The sequence below is a fragment of the Dipodomys merriami genome, unplaced genomic scaffold (genome assembly GCF_024711535.1).
Source record: "Dipodomys merriami isolate MVZ:Mamm:240054 unplaced genomic scaffold, mDipMer1.0.p SCAF_5, whole genome shotgun sequence".
In the NCBI taxonomy this organism is placed as follows: domain Eukaryota; kingdom Metazoa; phylum Chordata; class Mammalia; order Rodentia; family Heteromyidae; genus Dipodomys; species Dipodomys merriami.
The window spans coordinates 43,343,192-43,357,741 of NW_027206068.1; positions in this window are offsets into that span (position 1 = coordinate 43,343,192).

Consider the following 14,550-nt stretch of genomic DNA (forward strand, 5'->3'; position numbering starts at 1 on the left):
TATTTAATTTGGATGTTACTGAGACATACTGAAGGTACGATTCATATTCCTTCCACTTCTATAGCCTGGTAATGTATTAATTAGCCTGACCAGCACATTGGGCTGCTTCTACAAAGTTGGCTTAGGCCTGTTTTCCTCCATCTTCTGTGTAGCCATTTGTAGTCCTGCTGCCTTCCAAGGGTCCTGGTGTAGAGAATGAGTTTCAAAAGGATAGGGTTTTTTATTGAACCAATGGCTTTTTGCTTACTAGACAAGTGCACTATTACTTAAGCTAGACCCCAGCCTTTTCATGTCATTATCACTATTATCATTATCATCCTCCTCCTCATTGTCATCATCAACTTCTTTCAGGAAATACTAATCATCTTGCCTTTGCCTTGAGTAGTTGGAATTATAGGCACCATCCTCACACTCATGGTAAACTAAATGTATATATGTATATATATAAACACACACACACATATATATTTATATTATACATATTTATATATAAAGGGGACTTCAAATATATTATTAAACACATAATGACTCCCACTATTACTTTTGAAATCAGATGAGATTCTCTGGTTATAGGGCACAGTATGGAATAAAAGTTGGAGGAGAACTGATAACAGTTCAGATGACTCTTGAAAGGACTCATTGACCATAGAAGCCATACATACGTTTGTACACCTTAAATACGTGGTAAAATGTATTTCTTAAATCTACTTCCCTCCCTTCCTCCCTTTTTTCCTTCCTTCCTTCCTTCCTTGCTACCTTCCTTCCTTCCTTCTTTTCTTCTTCTTTCTTCCCTCCCTTCTTCCTTCTCCTTCTCCCCCCTTCTATCTCTCCTCCTCTCCCACCCTCCTTCCTTTCTTACAAGGTATTGTTAAGTAGCCCATGCTGGCCAGGAACTGAAATTCTCCTTCTACTGCCCAAGTGCTGGGATTTCTGTTGCATCACTACACTTGGCTTTAAATTACTATTAAGTATTTTTGGCTTCTTCTGTGAGCCCAAATTGGGGAGCTATAGGATTTTAAAGAAACTGAAAAACCTATATGGATAGTATTTTGTCTATTTTATGTACAAATGTATTCAATACAAACAGACATCAGATTTCTCATAATTGTATTTTTTAGTGTTAGAACTACCAGTATTTAGATTTGCTTCTTAAATACTTTTCCAAATGTTACACAATGAAATGTGCATTGTTTGTTAATTATAGGAAAATAAACATCACTCTAAAAGCTAAAAACGTCACTCTAAAATGGAAATGTGTAACAAAAGAAAAGAAAGACAAGTTTGGTAAATGCATGTTCAAACCAAGCATTTGACTTTGGGTGACAGTGACTCATGCCTGTAATCCTAATATTCAAAAAGTTGAGATCTGGAAAATTATAGTAAAAGGCCAGTCGGGGCAGAAAAGCTCACTAAACTCCATCTCCAAAATAACCAAGTAAAAGCAGAGTTGGAAATGTGGCTCAAGTGTATAGCACCAGCTTCACAAGTATGAGGCTCTGAGTTCAAACCTCAATTCTGAAACCCAAAACAATACACATCTAAATCCAGCCATTTGATTGACTTGGAAGGCAAATGAGGATAGGGAAATGTTCCTGCCTTCTATTCCAACCCCTTGGGCATGCCAAGAAGCTTAAAGACTCAGACTAAGAGGAGACTGCAATAATCATCCTTTTCTCCTACTTATCACACTCCAGTGCAGTGTCTTCTGGGGACAGATCTTGAGCTGTGGCTGGCTGAAACTTGGCTCTACTTGCCTCCCTGTCAATTCAAGTAGAATTCTCTTGCTTGGAAAGGTCCAGATTTTGACCTGGCCCAGTCTTGCTTTAGCCCTGTTGGCATCTTGGATAACATGTCTGATAATCTATGTAATAAAAAAAAAACCCACAATCAGGTATTACATCATCTGGAAGACAAATTTTCACAAGAGGAAGTCTTGTGATTCCTTTGCTTACTACAGGGCAGGATTAAGAAAAGAAAAACCCTATATATCTACATAGCATTGAATGCTCATTTCCCTGAATATTTATTTACAGGTTTGGCAATAGAAGGAAAGACAGCCAGTGTGACACAAAAATGTTTTTTGTTTGAAAGTAGTAAATTAAGCAAGGTAGATAAAAGCAGTTAGACCTCCATATTCAAATGTGGCAGCCAGACTAATAATAAATAATCACATTCTTTCCTGTCAGGTCTAGCTAGGCCTGGCGATACTTCTCAGCACATCTGTTTAGATGTCACAGAATCAGTGAATTAGGTTTAGGAGATACAGCTCCTTTTTGGGCTGGGAGTCCAAGTAGACCACAAGTAGGGTGCTGTGACCTACAGCAGCACTCCTGCTTCTCCCTCTGAGACTGCCAATAGCAAAGCTTAGAGTGGTGAATAAATAGGATAAAATGGAGGCAGAGGAGCTGTCACCCAAGTCATATCGCTAGTACAGACTATAGAAGTCTTCATCATTTGCCACACTCTCCTAGGGCTTGCCATTTCTAACTTTTAGTTTTTAAACATTAATCTTTCTGACACTTCAGAACCAAGAATGTCTGTTTGCACTCTTGGCTGAAACCAGGCAACAGTGTGAAACTGAACTTCAAACAAACCAAACAGATGCTGATGTTCTATGGTTTGCTTCCAGAATGACACTGATTTCATATGACATCCTTTCACATACAGGACATTGACGGGGCTCCACCAGAGAAAATAAACTGTCTTCAATTTAAACAATATCCACACCGATGCCTGGCCCTTTTCCCCTTTCGAACTTGTGGTTTGAACATAAAATTGAGGATCTGACCTGATAAGTTTGGACAACACATGTATGTTTCAGTGACAAAAGGGGCGTGGCCAGGTTTCAACAGCCAGTGTGAAGTCCAAAGATTAAGTTCAGATAGGAAAGGCTTTGGGGCTCCCTTTTTAATTTTTTTCTCCCCACTAGACACTATGTTGACAGGGAACTATACAACTTGTAGGTGAGGGCAGGAGGGGAAAACTGGGAGAGAGCGAGGGAAGGAATGACACTGTCTTAAAAGAAATTTATTCAACTGTTACCCCTCTGTACATCAACTTTATAATAACAATACGTTTTAAAAATAAATTATTTCCCACCCCTTTCACACTATCTGTCTCTTCTACCTCTTCTTTTAATGCTCAGACTCCTTAAAATACACTTTGTCTTAGAACAAAAGATTGCCTTGCTAGTAATTCATTTGTTTCATTTCTTGTTTAAAAGTAAAAATAAAGTTACTGTGACCCACAGTGTTAATCAGTATTGTTTTGTGGAAAGAAACAGCCAATCTTGCAGAAGCAAAGCAGATTCCTGTCCTCTCTCAAGTCACATTAAGTGGGTGAGAGGTTACTAGTCCCACACCCACAGCCTGGGCTAGATGCCTGGCAGAGCAGTCAACAGGGGAAGTTTAGTAGGTGAAGGGTCATCTTTGTGTAGCAGCAATAACTTTCCGTGGCTCAGCTCTCAGGCATCTAGGTTCATGGAAATAAAGCTCTCAAGGGGAAAGGTCACACAGACTAGAGGCGATCTTATAATAGCCCATGCCTGATCCCAGCTGTGTTCAAGCCATGAGACTAAGCTGGCTCAGGCGTCCTGGCCTTTAGAAATTCTGCTGTTCAAATGGAAAAACAGAGGGTACATACAGTGATTTACAGGTCACCCTGCACTGAGCATAGCAGTCCAAAACACAGTCTAGTTACTGGCAAATTTACATTAGGTAAATACTATAACCAGTACTCAGAGAGCGATTCTTTTTAATAAAAGAATGTACAGATTTATCTATCTGATTTGTTTATCTTTTATTTTTATTGTTTCTTAGTACTGAAGATAGAACCCAGGACCTTGTGCCTGTTAGGAAATACTCAAGTACTCCCTGAGCCATATCCAGCCCTTAAACATGGCTGGAAATGCCATCAGATTAAGAGAGAATTTCTCCATGTGGTAGAACATAGATTTTAGACAGTGTGTTGAAATCAATTAGTGGGTGATGGATCCATTTAATGGTTAACAAATGGTATTAAAACTGAATCGAGGACAAAAGTCATACTTCTAGTAACTAAATTTTTTTAATATAAAATTTTGTTCTAAGTCTGGTGCTAGTGGGTCACATCTATCATCCTAGCTACTCAAGAAGCTGATATTCTTGGGATGGAATTTCAAACCTAGCCCAGGAAGGAAAGTACATGAGAATCTATCCTCAAAATAGCTAGCAAAAAGCCAGGCTAGAGTTGTGGCTCAAATGGAAGAGGAAGAGTACCAGCTGAGCAAGCAAGCCTAGTGAGCATGAGGTCCTGAATTGAAATCCCAGTGTTGGCCCCCCCCCAAAAAAAATCCTCACATCTGTCTTGTTCATGTTGAAGATTACTGCTCTATATTCTAGGAACAAAAGCTTGCTGTTTTGAGCCCTGCAAGAAACTGCTTGCTTTGTTGTTTTATAAAAAATAGGATCCACTAACTCCACAGGACATTGAGACCTTTGGGAAAACTGCCAGCTATTATTTTCAAAAGTACCTTCAAACAACATCCTGCTAGGATGGTTTCCAGAATTAATGAAATGTGAGCATTTCCTGAGTAGCTAGGATTACATGAGCCACCAGTGCCCAGTTTGATTGTCTTTTAAATAAGTAAAGTGTTTCTGAGTTGTGATAATACTTCTCTGGGGATGATGGATGTTATATTTTAGGATGTAATGAAAGAATCTACTCATTACAATTTGAAGAAAAGTAGGAGGTCACAGTATTAGATAAATTAACAACATCTTCAAACGACTGCAGTTTTTATATCCACATATTTTGACACAACCTCTCAGAAAATTCTTCTATTTTTCATCTGCCTCTGCATTGAGGGGGAAAAAACTAATATAATCAACTCTGTCCTTCATAATAGGGTAGCTGATGCCTTAATCTACCCATCTCACTATTCTGATTTATGAAAGAATTGCTCAAAACTAGTTAACAATAAGCGTGTGCCTTTCTTTCCCAAGAACAGATTTTCTATGTTCTGGCAACCAAAGAAAGAATTAAGCTAATTTCTCTATGAACCTTGGAAAAAGTGGCAACAAATAATGGATTTGTCCTTTAAGAAACATTTCAACCAAACATCTTATCAGCTACAAATCCATTTAAGGCAATTCCACACCAGCCATAGGCTATTTTTCTCATTAAGGTATGTTTAAACTGTTGGATCCTGATGGCATAAGAGACATATCAGACAAACAACACCTGTGAGAAGAATTGGTGAAGTATTGATTTTTCATCAGTCAAAAAGTTTGCTAAGCAAATGAAAAATAATTTGCCTTCACAGTGACATTTTCCTGAGGTCTTCCTGGTGGGCAAAGCATTGCTTTTCTTTTAACACCCCAATTTCAATTATCCAAAAAGTCAAGGACATGATGGTAAATTAGAGGTCACACCAGAGTGCGAAATTCATTTAGGTTTGAATAGATTTTTCATCTTACTTCAACATCCTTACTCAGTCTACAACCACAGTTTCCTGATCTGATGTTCATTCTATAAATGATGGGTATTTTTGAAGATTTTTATTAAAGTTTCTATTTCTATCATGAAGTGAATGTGTTCCTTGGAAGGAACAGTATCGTGTAACAGCTGAGGGTATAAAGATCCTGAGTTCTATATTTCTTTTGCTATTCATCCAGCTATCAGCCCTTGGAGGGCAGGGCAGGGGGATCACTTAGTTTTTGTGTCTCAGTTTCATATTAATAAAGAAAATCAAGTGTGGTTATCGATAACCTCTAACATGCATCCTTAGGTCGACTAGTCTCCTTGTCTGCCTATTATTGACTCACTGAATGAGTTGGAATGGTAGTTGCCTCTCTCACATTAAGGAAGAATCTTTGACTCCTTCCAACAGAAACAGCCTTACAGCATCCCAGACCAGCCACTACCTCAGTGTTGCTGGGCTACTTCAGGTGACATAGAACTCTATCTGGTACAAGACCTATTTCCTTCTGGTCATGTAAAGATTGTTCTTTACATTAAAGACATTGATTTCACTCCATCTGCCTCATTTTTTTTCTAGTTTTGGAGTCTTGAAGAATTAAAAAATAAACCTAACTCTTTCGTTAAGGTTTGACTATGAAGTATCTCCCACAGGTTTATGTAATGAGCCCTTGATTTTTAACTTGTGGTTGTGGTACTATTTTGCTTATTGGTGGAAACTTTGGGAGATAAGGCCTTCCTGGAGGAAGCAGGCCCTGGGGATTTGTGTTTGAAGCTTATATCTGGGTCCCATCCCTGTGGTACTCTCTGTCTCTGAGGTTTCTGCTACCATGATGTTCTACATGGTGTCAAATAGCATGGACTGAACCCATTGAAACTTGAGCTAAAAGAAATCTCTCCTCCATTATGTTGTTTTCTCAGATACTTGTCACAGTGATGAAATAACTGAGAAATATTACCTCCTTTAGTCCTCCATCTAATAACTAGGAGTTTGGTCTGTCTCATTGCTAGGCATCCTGTAACACCATTATCCTTTTGGTGTATACCCACCATTGCCTTTTATCTGGGAAGAGCAAGTGTTTACTTCCCATGAAAGATGCTAGGATCTCTCTCTTTTCTCTTCTTGCTCCCCCCGCCCCCTACCTCTCTCTCACACACACTCATTCCGGTAGTATAATTTTGCCCGTACTGATACATGTCTCTTTTCCTCCCTTCAGAGATCTCTCGTCAGGGGCTGGAAGGGTGCAAGGCCTAGATGGCTTCCGCTGGGCTTCAGACTCCCCTGGGCCCAAACTACCTATTGACCAGAGCTGATCCTTCTGCTTTTAGTTAAGACAGACTTAGGAACAACTACAGACTTTGAAAAGTAGGCCTAGAAGGGTGATTGTCAAGATGATTAACTCACATGCTATTTCCAAATGTATTTGGAGTTCAATATTCTTATGTATTCCTTGGATTGTACCTTCCCTTGTCTTGGGCTATTATTCTCAGCCCTTTGACCTTTCACTTACAATAATAATGTCTACTTCTTAATAATCTTGACACTGTTCTTTCAATTGTGTAGACTAAGTTTGAACTGACTTTTGTTGTAACAACATTATATTTTGGGTGGAATGTACTGTGAGTTAAAATTTCAATGTCTGGTTTTCTTTTTCACAAAACTTACTGATTTTTCAAACCCAACAAAGTTTTATTTTAAAAAAATCATCAATTTTGCCTGTCCAGGTCTTAGTGAATTCAAATTATATCATATTACCTATCCTTAAAACCAAGCCAAACAAAAACAAAAACCTAGTTGAATGGAGCTATGGTTCAAATAGCAGTGTGCCAGCCATGAGTTAAAAAAGCCAACTTAGATCATGAGGTCCTGAGTTCAAGCCCTGACATGCACAGATAGAGACACAAAACAAACAAACAAAAAACTATCTTCTGTAATCTGAAAAACTGAAATTTGTTTTTGCCATTGGGTCAAAGTTGTTGGAGGTCAAGGTCCAAACTCTTTAGATGATGCTTAAGTACTGTTTTCTGGAAGAAACTGCAATCAAACATCAATTTTGCATGATGCAACTGAAAAAAGAATAACATTCTCAAACATAGGTGGGAAATGTTGCGTGTTAGATCTCTCTTTATGAGACTTGAAATGCATATATATTAAGTACAGTTGAGATAGGAACTACTCTCCAGGGTTATATGTATCAATTAATTTAACATTTCCCAGTTTGTATTCTATTAGGTATACCTTGCTCAAATAAGTCGAGATGTCAAAAATTAATTTTTATTTACTGTAGGCCTTTCAGAACTATGTTTAGGGTGATATTTCTAATATTCATTCAGTCTTTTTAAAGTCTACTGAACCACAGACATTTCCTTTTTACAGAGTATCTTTCAAGAATACTCTGTGAAAATGATCTCTGAAAATATGCTAAAATTATGTCAGTGAATATTTGGGGCTATGATTATTAACACCAGGTCCATGTCTGCCTAGCTTTCTAATATCAGAGTTTGTGAACCAATTTAATGAATGATACAACATATACACCACTAAAAAGCAAACATTCAGGCTACGTAATAGAAAAAAAAAAGAGTTTAAAAAGTCAACTTTACAGTGTCCAACTCACCTTTATTATTATTATTTACAAATAATATAACATGATCCTTTTAGTGATTATGCCCTGATAAATCAGTCATAAGTTGAAAATATTATGTTGAAAATGATTTTAATTACCTAATCTAACTAATGTCATAGCAACAGGTTGTGTTATAAGGTATCAGTTCTTTTCCCCATGATTATGTGGCTGCCTATTGCTGCCTGGCATTCATGTACCAAAATTTGAAGTATAGTTTCTATTGAATGTATATTGCTTTCATGCAATCACAATGTCAAATATTGCTAAGGTGAACCATGCAAACATTTATGTATATTTATATGTATGTATGTACTTTCTCCTATCTCTCATTTACTTTTTCATTACATGAATGGTATCTTGCAAAAGGTGAAAGGTTTGTATATTCTGAAAAGAAACAGAGTATAAATGGTACCTTATGATGACTGGAAGTTTTGAATTTTGAAAACTATTTCTTCAAAATGTTGCTTTTATTTAGCCTTTCTAAGGAATCTTTCCTTGTCTTGTCTACTTTCCTACAAAGGAAGTAGTACATATTTCTCCTTATAATTTCTTGGCTCCTTTCAGCCATTGTGTTGAGATGTCTTATTACTATCTCTTCCCTTTCTTGTCACAGACTCATCAATTGTGAGTTGGTTGAAAAATGTCTAGTTCTTGCTTATTTATACTAACCAATATGATGGACAATGGTTAGGCCCAATTTACAAGGGGCAGAGAGAACACTGATAATACATAAAATCTTACGCTGGAAGATTATTCTGAAAGGCTTCTCTTAACCAGCTTGCAAATAAAACATCAAAATCACTTTGGGGACATTCTTTGGGGCACCATTACCTTTGATCCCTTTGCTTCCTGTTTACTTGTTTTCCATCTGATCCCAACAATTAGACTGAATGTTTTTCTGTCTGGTTAACCTATGACGAATAATTGAATGAATAGCCAGTTGAAGCCAGGTTGCCATTTTCAGGTTTTTGCTCTACTACTTCAGATTCTATATTCTCTCCTTTAGAGAGGCAATCTTTCTCTGCTTGAATGAGAATGGGGCTTCTCTGAAACTTCTTGGGTGAGAGTGTATTCTGGACAGGGGAATGAGGAATTATGCTTTCCTATAATTTCTTCTCTAGCCTTTTAGATGGGTAATTAGTAACAGAACATTGGTTTTCTTAGATTGTTGCTGAGTAGCATAAGCTTGGCTAAAGTAGTCCTGCTGGCATTCTAGAGAAGGGTTTCTTTCACTGGTGTTTATCATTCAGCTGCTGATATTCACACTGGGTGAAAATTGGCATGACAGCTCTCGGCTCAGTTGCAACTTAGAAGAAAACAGATTCTGCTTTGCTTAAATTGTTTTCGATTGACTGGGTAAGAATAAATTAAAGGTTCTTGTAGGTAATAGCTTCTGAATTTAATTAAAAATATCATCAGGCAGCTGCTTTCTTTCTTTTTTTTCATGAAAGTACAGAAATGATTCTGAGCTACTTAATTGATTTTCTTTATGAAGTTTTATTTTTGACTGACAGATTGAGCCTAATTCTTCCTCAACATTTTTTCACCCACTGCAATATAAGGATAGAGAATGAGAATCAGAGGAAAACTGTGATTACTCTGCAATGCTAAGAATCTCAGAGTAATAATCTTGAAGACCAGTGAATTCATCTACTTGACCATTCACTCAAACATTGATGTATTGATCAAACATTTATCTCTTAATTTGTGCAAGGTCACTGCATAAGCACTTAATACTTATCACACTTGGGAGTTTTTGTTTACAAATGACCTTAGTTTGCAAGTCTATTGGTTTCAAGCAGTTGGCAGTCATGTCTGTTTCATTTACTGCTGGATAATAAGTACCTAGAATGGTGCATGGTGCACAGTGGACTTTCAATGAGCATTTAGTGGAAGAATAGAAGGAAGAAAGGTAGGGCAAAAAAAAAAAAAAAAGAGTTCAGTAAGGGCAGGAGTTTAAAGACATAGATTATAGATTATAATGTTTTCTTTGCTTTGGAAAATATGAAATGTTAGACAAGCAAAGACCCATGTTATTCTATTTTTATCTTCATTCTTTGCAGGTCTAAGGAAGATTCCACAAGAATCCCCAAAGATGATGTTCTCTTCCAAAAGAGTATATCATAAGGTGTCACCCTGTGCAATAGGTAGTTGCGCTGTTTTCTTCATATTGAGAATACAATTCCACCTCCACTCACAACTAGCTATGAGATTGTGAACAGCTTGCCGAACCTCACTGGGCCTCAATTTCATCACCTCATCAATGAGGATATTGAAAGAGGATATTGAAATAGCAGAACTACCTATTCCATCGAGTTTTGTGAGAGTAAATTTTGCATCTATGTGAATGCACTTTATGGCCAATGTTACTAGAGAGCAATTTGTGCAGATTCTTGGAAAAAGATTCGGGAAATTTTTGCGTGGTTCAATCCCAAAATATTTTATTAGCTGACAAGAAGAGACATTCTGAAAGAAAGTAAATTTCAAGCATGGCATTTTATATTGTTGTAAGGTGAAGTATCCCAGAAGCCACAGTTTGGAAGATGGAATATTGGAGTCTTTATTACAGTTAGCAGATGGCAGACAGCCAGTTCTTACAAAGGCCTGCAGCCCCCAACTACATGTAACAAGGTTAAGAAACAGGCCAGAGAGTAAAGAAAGAACAAAAACAATACCAATGAACCAATTCAGCTCCGATGAAGAACTGACTTGGAATGCCATGATGTCTGGAGATGAGCCAGGAAACAGGACACAGGACACGATCATGGAGACACACGTGCCATGGCCTCCAGTGCTGGTCTGGGCCTAAATAGGGTCGGCACAGGAGGCAGGTCCACAGGAAATTCCCAGTCCCGGGCACTGACAGTGTCAGTAACCTATCAGCCAAGTTCCAGCACCTGCCTTCAGGCATCTCAGCATGCCCATCACCTGGGAGGCAGGGGCATTTTCTCCCTCCAGCATGAAGACAAGATGCTAGACCCTACTATCCACCATGTGGCCAATATGGCGCAGGTCAGACCTGACCTCCTTACTTCAATATGATTTCATTTTTCTTAATGTGAAAACCAGTCAAAAGTGTATGCTTCACATCTTGTCTCTACCGGTAATTTTTTCAAATAAAAAAAATTTAAAAGATGCTGGGTATGATGTGACATACTTGTAATCCCAGCTACACAGGAGGTGGAAATAGGAGGATTGCTGTCCAAGGCCTATCTGGGAAAAAGCATGAGACCCTATCTGAAAAATAACTAAAAGCAAAAGGGGATAGGCATATGGTTTAAGTATCAGAGGGCTTTCCTAGCAAATGCGAAACCCTGAATTCAAACCCAAATAACTGCCACCTCCAAAAAAACAAGGTGTAATACAGAAAATAGTTTGTGAAAAGTCAAAAATCCAACCACTCTAATATAACCATTATTAACATACAAATGCTACTACAGAGACACAGATGAAAAAAATGGATACAAAGGTAGACTCAGTCACAGAATATATGTTTTATATTAAAAAAAACTCACCACACACAGTATTGTTTTATAGCTTGATTTTAATAGTAAAAATAAAAATGCTTTGGACATTTTCCACCTAATCAAAAATGCTTAGTGGAAATGTAAATAATTCAGGATATAAGCAAACAAAAAATATGCAAGTCACCTTTAACCTCACTGCTTTACATAATTCAGGATATAAGCAAACAAAAAATATGCAAGTCACCTTTAACCTCACTGCTTTACATGGGCATCTTCTTTTTAACTGATGGCACAGCAAGATTTTCCCACCCTGCTTTAAGTAGAGGGACTCATTTTGTTGTTCCAGTCTGATTTTGTAATGTTTTACAGTCAAAATGATGCTTTTAAACAAAGCAAGTTTTTCCGTTCACCACAAAGTGAGTCTGCATGTTTACCAAGCCACTGACACAAACCCTACCTTGGCTTTATAGGTTTGTAAAAGTGTTTTTAAACAGTTAGCCAGTATTTGGAGTCAAATGTGAGATTTAAACTTGCAAGACACAGTTTCTATGTGGAATGTCCTGAATGCCTGTATCATGGAACCTGCTGTTCCCTCTTCCTGGAACTGTTTCTGCAGTTATTTTTGTGTTACTTTCCCTCCTTATTCAGATGTCCGTAGAAAGCATCTCCACACAGGACCACTTCCTGACCAACTAAGGTACCATGCCCTATTTCCCTGACACTTGTCAATGTTGTGTTTTATTATTTCCCTTTGCATTTACTGTTAGTTGACATTTGGGGAAGCAATTAGATTTTAGAATATTAAGCGGGGCCTATGTGTTTTGTTTACCGATACACAGTAGATGCTCAATTTAGGATGAAAGAAGTGCCTTTTGAAATGTACCTCAACAAGGTAGTTGATCTCCTTGTTATTCTTTACTCTAGGAAAGATTGTTGGTCAAGAGTAGGAGGTATTGCTTCATTTAATGGCATCATACATGTTTATTTTGTCCCACTGAGGAGAGTTTGGAAACACCAGATAAAAACTAAAGGCACATGAATCCAGAAGATTTTTTTGGAGCCCCCCTCCCTTTTTTTTGTCGGTCATGGGGCCTGAACTCTGGGCCTGGGCACTATCCCTCAGCTCTTCAGCTCAAGGCTAGTGCTCTACCACTTGAGCCACAGTGCCACTTCTGGCTTTTTCTGTTTATGTGGTGCTGAGGAATCGAACCCAGGGCCTCATGCATGCAAGGCACTCTACCACTGAGCCACTTTTAGTAGTTCTCAAATCCTAATGAAACCTCACTAATTATTATTTTCATTATTTTATCTTTAGGTAGGTCTGTGGATCAAACCCACACCTTATGTATACTAGGCAAGTGTTTTTGCATAGCCCTGAGCTGTATCCCCAGCTTAGCAAGTTGTCTTACAAATGCTGAAAGGGAATACTACAACAGTAATTGAGAGACTGCAAAACTTATTGGGTAACAGAGACTCTGTAATTTTTTTTCAGGTGTTCTTCAGTCCAAATAATTCTTAACCATCAATTTATTATTAATATCCGAACAACTGATTAATACCAATTTATATGGTATCAGAGAGATATTGCTATGTCTCCCTAGAGAATTTAACATGTATTTTAATGACTTTCTAAATTTATTGTAGTAATCTGGGGGTTACTGTGGCACATATTGTTGGAACTTGTAGCTGACAGAATTTTTAATCTATAGTCATTGATGACTATTAAGGATTTTTGCCACTTTCTTTTTCATATATATATATATGCATATATATATATATATATATATATATATACATACATACACACACCTTTGGCTATGAGATGGAATGATCCACTGTTGGCTAAGCTTTGAAGGTAAAAGCCTCTTGTAAGTTGCAAAATGTATGTAGAGCTCAGAAGATATGTGCATCATTTTTTTTGATACAATGCTAAGTGTCTCTTCTTTTACCAAACTTTCAAGCAATTCTTTTCATGGGAAAACCCACTTTCCTGGGATGAAACTTTATTGTGTCCAATGACCAGATTCATTGCTTCAAGCCTCATATTCGTTCCTTGTATACTTCCTTCGTATCTTGTGAAGCATGACAGGTGCCAGAGCACTGACATCAGTGAACTGCAATCTTCCATGCTGCAGGAATTCTGCTCACTGTTCTGCATCAATCATCCTCCGTGTGAACAACTACAAACAGAAAGCAAAGCCAAGCAGACTCTTTTCTACTCTGGCACTTTATGTGTCCTTAGCATATTGCTGAGACTAGACAATGACCGATGGAACCTGGAGATAATCTCTTTGGATTAGGTCATTATTCATCTCTTATAGGTTCAGCTCTCTTGTTTATGGTGCTGTGTTGGCCCTCAATCCACAAAGCTCTTTGACTCATACATAGTTTGGATAAATTAATTAATTAATTAATTAATGATATAGAAAGTGGAACCACTGGTATTTATGTATTTTTGAAATTCACCTTTAATTTTATCATTAATAAAATGATATTGATATGTGTCCACTCTCAACTGATTCCAGTTTTCTGAAACTATACAGAGAAGTTCAACTATCCAATTGCTTAGAAAGACATTTTTGTTATGCTGCTTTTTCTGTTTTCTAAAGTTCTTCTTTATCCTTTTCCTGATATAGTAAGTTTAATAATTTTTTCAAAGAAAGAAAATAATTAAGGACATCAAGTATGTTCTGTGGAGCATACTACACTCCTCTTTCCCAAGTTCTTATGGAAATGTCTACCAGACTCATATTTTGACTTTCATGTTTCTTCTCTTAAAAATTACCAAAATTTGCCCACGTCAGATATGCTGACTTATTAAATAACTTGTAATGCCTTTGCAATGTACATCTTATCCCATGATCTATCATATCAAATTGCACAGAACTTCATAATTCTCAACTTCTAATATATAGTTTACCCAACATGTTTGAGTTAAGAAAATTAAATATTACGGGTAAATTCAAGAGAGATGTGGAGTATGGACAATACCATAATTG